Source organism: Canis lupus, chromosome 14 (assembly GCF_011100685.1).
Source record: "Canis lupus familiaris isolate Mischka breed German Shepherd chromosome 14, alternate assembly UU_Cfam_GSD_1.0, whole genome shotgun sequence".
Lineage (NCBI taxonomy): Eukaryota > Metazoa > Chordata > Mammalia > Carnivora > Canidae > Canis > Canis lupus.
The window spans coordinates 2,722,193-2,728,395 of record NC_049235.1 but is presented as its reverse complement, the minus strand read 5'-3'; the positions used below and the strand labels follow the sequence as shown (position 1 = coordinate 2,728,395).

Genomic DNA, 6,203 nt, shown 5'->3' with positions numbered 1-6,203 from the left:
GTCAACCATCTTTCAGCTCAGGTCATGATCTCTGGGTCCTGGGATCCCATTTGGGCTCCCTAGTTGGCAGGGAGTCTGCTTCTCCCTCTCCCTCTGCCTCTGTCCCCCACTCATGCCTTCTCTCTCTCTCAAACAAATAACAAACAAACAAACAAACAAACAAACAATCTTAAAAATGAATCAGATATCAAAGGGAGACTGCTGGGGAAGATGACAAAGTAGGAGGGCCCTATGGTCACCTTGTCCCATGGATACAACTCAATAACACCTACATCAGTATAAATAACCCAGAAAACTACCAAAGACTGGCAGAACAGATTATCCACAGCTAAATATAGAGAAGAGGCCACATCAAAGAGGATAGAAAGGATGGCCATGTGGTCAGGAGCCAAAATAACCCACTGAGCTGTCCACGGGAATGAGAGATGCCACAGGCATGGAGAAGAGAGAGGAAGAGATCTCCATACCAGGCAGCCGAGGTACAGAGGAACTGCACTGCACTAGGAAGTCAGATCTCCACAGAATTTGGCTTTGAAAACTAGAGAGGCCAAATTTTGCACGTTTTTATACTCAGCATGGCTTACCAATAGGAACTTTATTTTTTTTATAGTTATTTAAATAGCAGTTAGTTAACATATAGAGTAATAATAGTTTCAGATATACAACATACTGATTCAACACTTACATACAACCCCTGGTGCTTATCACAGTAAGTGTACCCTTTAATCCCCCTCACTTATTTTACCTGTCTCCACGGGTAACCATCAGTTTGTTCTCTGTAGTTGAGTTTGTTTCTTGATTTGCATCTCTCCTTTTTTCCCCTTTGCTCATTTGTTTCTTAAATTCTACATATGAGTGAAATCTATGATATCTATCTTTCTCTTATTTCATTTAGCATAATGCTCTGTAGTTCCATCTATTTTGTTGCAAATAACAAGATTTCATTCTTTCCGATGGTTGAGTTATGTTCCATTATATCTATATACCACCTCTTTATCCATTCATCAGTAATGGACATTTGGACTCTTTCCATACTTTGACTATTGTTAATAATGCTACTACAAACATTAGGGTACATGTATCCCTTTGAATTAGTATTTTTGTATTATTTGGATAAGTACTTAGTAGTATAATTTCTGGGTCATAGGGTAGTTTTATTTTTAAATTTTTGGAGATTCCTCAAAGAGTTAAAAATAGATCTGCCCTACGACCCAGCAATTGCACTGCTGGGGATTTACCCCAAAGATACAGATGCAATGAAACGCCAGGACACCTGCACCCCAATGTTTCTAGCAGCAATGTCCACAATAGCCAAACTGTGGAAGGAGCCTCGGTGTCCATCGAAAGATGAATGGATAAAGAAGAAGTGGTTTATGTATACAATGGAATATTACTCAGCCATTAGAAACGACAAATACCCACCATTTGCTTCCACGTGGATGGAACTGGAGGGTATTATGCTGAGTGAAATAAGTCAAGTGGAGAAGGACAAATATTATATGTTCTCATTCATTTGGGGAATATAAATAATAGTGAAAGGGAATAGAAGGGAAGGGAGAAGAAATGGGTAGGAAATATCAGAAAGGGAGACAGAACATAAAGACTCCTAACTCTGGGAAATGAACTAGGGGTGGTGAAAGGGGAGGAGGGCAGGGGTGGGGGTGAATGGGTGACGGGCACTGAGGGGTGCACTTGACGGGATGAGCACTGGGTGTTATTCTATATGTTGGCAAATTGAACACCAATAACAAATAAATTTATTATTTAAAAAAAAAAAAAAGAAACGACAAATACCCACCATTTGCTTCGACGTGGATGGAACTGGAGGGTATTATGCTGAGTGATATAAGTCAAATGGAGAAGGACAAACATTATATGGTCTCATTCATTTGGGGAATATAAAAAATAGTGAAAGGGAATAAAGGGGAAAGGAGAAAAATGAGTGGGAAATATCAGAAAGGGAGACAGAACATGAGAGACTCCTAACTCTGGGAAACGAACTAGGGTTGGTGGAAGGGGAGGTGGGCGGGGGGTAGGGGTGACTGGGTGACGGGCACTGAGGGGGCACTTGACAGGATGAGCACTGGGTGTTATTGTATATGTTGGCAAATTGAACACCAGTAAAAAATAAATTTATATAAAATTTTTTTTTGAGAAACCTACATACTGTTTTCCAGAGTGGCTACACCAGTTTGCATTTCCACCAACAGTGTAAGAGAATTCCCTTTCTCTGCATCCTCGCAAACACTTATTGTTTCTTGTGTTGTCAGTTTTAGCCATTTTGACTGGTGTTAGGTATAGCTCATTGTAGTTTTAGTATCTATTTCCCTGATGGATCAATGATGTTGAACATCTTTTCATGTGTCTGTTGGCCATCTGTATATCTTTGGTGGGAAAATGTCTATTCATGTCCTTTTTCAGTTTTTAAATTTCATTATTCATTTTTTTGGGTATTGAGTTACATAAGTTCTTTATAGTTCTTGGATACTAACCCTTTATCAGATATGTCATTTGCAAATATCTTCTCCTATTCCATACATTGCCTTTTAATTTTATTGATTGTTTTCTTCATGCTCAGGGGCACCTGGGTGGCTCAATCAGTTAAGCATCCAACTCTTGATTTCAGCTCAGGTCATCATCTCAGGGCTATGGGATTAAGCCCCATGTCAGGCTCTGCCTTCAGCAAGGAGTCTGCTTGGGATTCTTTCTCTCCCTCTCCATCTGTCTCTCCTCCTTTTCTCTTTCTCTCTCTAATAAATAAATAAATCTTTAAAAAAATATCAGTGGGCTCAGGCCCTCACTCACCCCAGTGGCCTGTCTCACTGTCCTCATGCCCTGCTACTGCCCCACAGAACTGCTTTGATTACCTGAAGTCCTTCACCAAATTAGATCAGTGTCCAGGGCACTCAGTTTTCTTTTTTTTTCTTTTTTTTAATAAATTAATTTTTTATTGGTGTTCAATTTACCAACATACAGAATAACACCCAGTGCTCATCCCGTCAAGTGCCCCCCTCAGTGCCCGTCACCCATTCATCCACACCCCCCGCCCTCCTCCCCTTCCACCACCCCTAGTTCGTTTCCCAGAGTTAGCAGTCTTTACGTTCTGTCTCCCTTTCTGATATTTCCCACACATTTCTTCCCCCTTCCCTTATATTCCCTTTCACCATTATTTATATTTCCCAAAAGAATGAGAACATACACTGTTTGTCCTTCTCCGATTGACTTCCTTCACTCAGCATAATACCCTCCAGTTCCATCCACATTGAAGCAAATGGTGGGTATTTGTCGTTTCTAATGGCTGAGTAATATTCCATTGTATACATAAACCACATCTTCTTTATCCATTCATCTTTCGATGGACACCGAGGCTCCTTCCACAGTTTGGCTATCATGGACATTGCTGCTAGAAACATTGGGGTGCAGGAGTCCTGGGTTTCATTGCTTCTGAATCTTTGGGGTAAATCCCCAACAGTGCAATTGCTGGGTCATAGGGCAGGTCTATTTTTAACTCTTTGAGGAACCTCCACACTGTTTTCCAGAGTGGCTGCACCAGTTCACATTCCCACCAACAGTGTAAGAGGGTTCAGGGCACTCAGTTTTCATCTCATTTGTGCTTATGACAAAGATATAAAATTTGGTGTTGATGCCGAAGGCTAACTGCTTCATGGTGTAGACATTTTAGTCAATGCTGTAGCTGTTACTATGGGGCTAAAAGGAAGAACAGTGATTATTGAACAGATCTGGGGGAGTCCCAAAGTAACAAAAGAAGGTGTGACCATTGCAAAATCAATTCACTTAAAAGATGAATATGAAAATATTGGCACTCAATTTCTTCAAGATGTTGTCAATAACACAAATGGAGAAGCTGGGGATGGCATTACTGCTTTTGTCTTGCCACACTCTATTGCCAAGGAGGGCTTTGAGAAGATTAGCAAAGGTGCTAATCCTGTGGAAATCAGGAGAGTTGTAATGTTAGCTGTTGATGATGTAATCGCTGAACTTAAAAAGCAGTCTAAACTTGTGACAACCCTGAAGAAATTGCTAAAGTTGTTATGATTTTTGCAAATTGAGGCAAAGAAATTGGTAGCATTACTTCTGATGCAAAGTAAAAAGTTTGGAAGAAAGGGTGTCATGACGTTAAAAGATTGGAAAATACTAAATAAATTAGAAATTATTGAAGGCATGAAGTTTGATTGAGGTTACATTTTCCCATACTATTTTAATACATAAAAGGGTCAGAAATGTGAATTCTAAGATGCCTACATTCTGCTGAGTGAAAAGAAAATTTCTAGTGTCCAATCTATTGTACCTGTTCTTGAATTGCCAATGCTCACTGTAAATCCTTGGGCATAATTGCTGAATAAGTTGATGGAGAAGCTCTGAGTATGTTCATTTTGAATAGGCTTAAAGTTGGTCTTCAGACTGTAGCAGTCATTGCTAACAAGGTTTTGTTTTTTTTTTTTTAAAAAAAAAAAGGGATCCCCCGCTAACAAGGTTTTGATAACAATAGAAAGAACCGGGATCCCTGGGTGGCACAGCGGTTTGGCGCCTGCCTTTGGCCCAGGGCGCAATCCTGGAGATCCGGGATCGAGTCCCATGTCGGGCTCCCGGTGCGTGGAGCCTGCTTCTCCCTCTGCCTGTGTCTCTGCCTCTCTCTCTCTCTCTCACTGTGTGCCTATCATGAATAAATAAAAATTTAAAAAAAAAAAACAAAAAACAATAGAAAGAACCAGCTTAAAGACATGGCTATTGCTACTGGTTGGCGCAATGTTTGGAGAAGTATTGACTCTAATTCTCAAAGATGTTCAGTCTCACAACTTAGGAAAAGTTGGAGAGGTCATTGTGACCAAAGATGCTGCCATGCTATTAAAAGGAAAAGATGACATGTCTCAAAGTGAAAAACATATTCAAGAAATCATTGAACAACTAGATATCACAACTAGTGAATATGAAAAGGAAAAGCTGAATGCACATCTAGCAAAACTCTCAGATGGAGTAGCTGTGCTGAAAGTTGATGGGACAGTGAAGTGAATGATAAGAAAGAGTTTTAAATGCCCTCAATGCTATATGAGCTCCTGTTGAAGAATGTATTGTTCTGGGAGTTGTGCCCTGATTCAGTGCATTTCAGCCTTGGATTCAATAATTTCAGCTAATGAAGGTAGAAAAATTAGTATAGAAATTATTGTAACACTCAGAATTCCTGCAATGACCATTCCTAAGAACACAAGTGCTGAAAAATCACTGATAGTTGAGAAAATTATGCAGAGTTCCCCAGAAGTTGGTTATGATGTTATGCTTGGTGATTTTGTGAATATGTTGGAAAAAGGAATCATTGATCCCGCTAAGGTTGTAAGAACTGCTTAATTGGATTCTCCTGGAATGGCCTGTTAATCATAGGAGAAATGGTGGTCACCAAAATTCCTAAAGAAGATAAGGACCCTGGAATGGGTGGAATTGGTAGAATGGGAGGTATTATAGGAGGTGGCATGTTCCAGTTCCTAGAATAGTGCTTTACTATTATTAATGAATTGTGAGAGGAAGCTCAAGAGAGTGGTCCTCAGTAATAACTGCAGAGAAGCCAGTTGAAGTAAATGACTGAAGAAAAGCCTGGCTAATGTTTAAGAAAATTACTATAATCATCAGTTGATGGTTTCACTTGGCAAAGTATAATGGTTTACTACGGTCATTGTCCATGCCTAAAGATAATTTATTTTGTATTTTTGAATGAAAAAGACATTTGTGCATTCTTGATAACTGAATTCAAGAGCCATGTACCAGTGTACTATTTTCAAATTAAATCACTGAGGCATTTTTACCACTATTCTGTTAAAATCAAGATTTTAGTTCTTGTCATCACCAGATGAAAAGTTACGAAGCAGCTTTTCTGTGGAGAGTAAGAATTATTGTGTAACAAGTAAAGAAATATCCAATTATGTGGCAACCTCTGAGTAATAGAGATGTGTTTAAAACTAAAAAAAAAAAAAAAAAAGATGAGTGGGCTCAGAACTGGAAGAGCTAGGAGGGTAATAAGAAATGGAGTCCCTGTCCCTAAAGAGATGGTACAACAGACAGTCATACTGAAACACAGCATAAAAGCATCAGTTTGAAAAACACCTAGGGTATATGGGAGGGAGATTTGTTTACTAATCTCAAAGCATGTTCTGGAGGTGCAAGGATCTTCAGGAGACTTCAAAAATAACAGA

General features: G+C 39.4%; 1 pseudogene; it reads left to right on the top strand.

Moving 5' to 3' along the window:
- The first annotated feature begins 418 nt into the window (after positions 1-418).
- On the top strand, positions 419-5,507 carry LOC100687038 (annotated as a pseudogene).
- Positions 5,508-6,203: the final 696 nt, after the last annotated feature.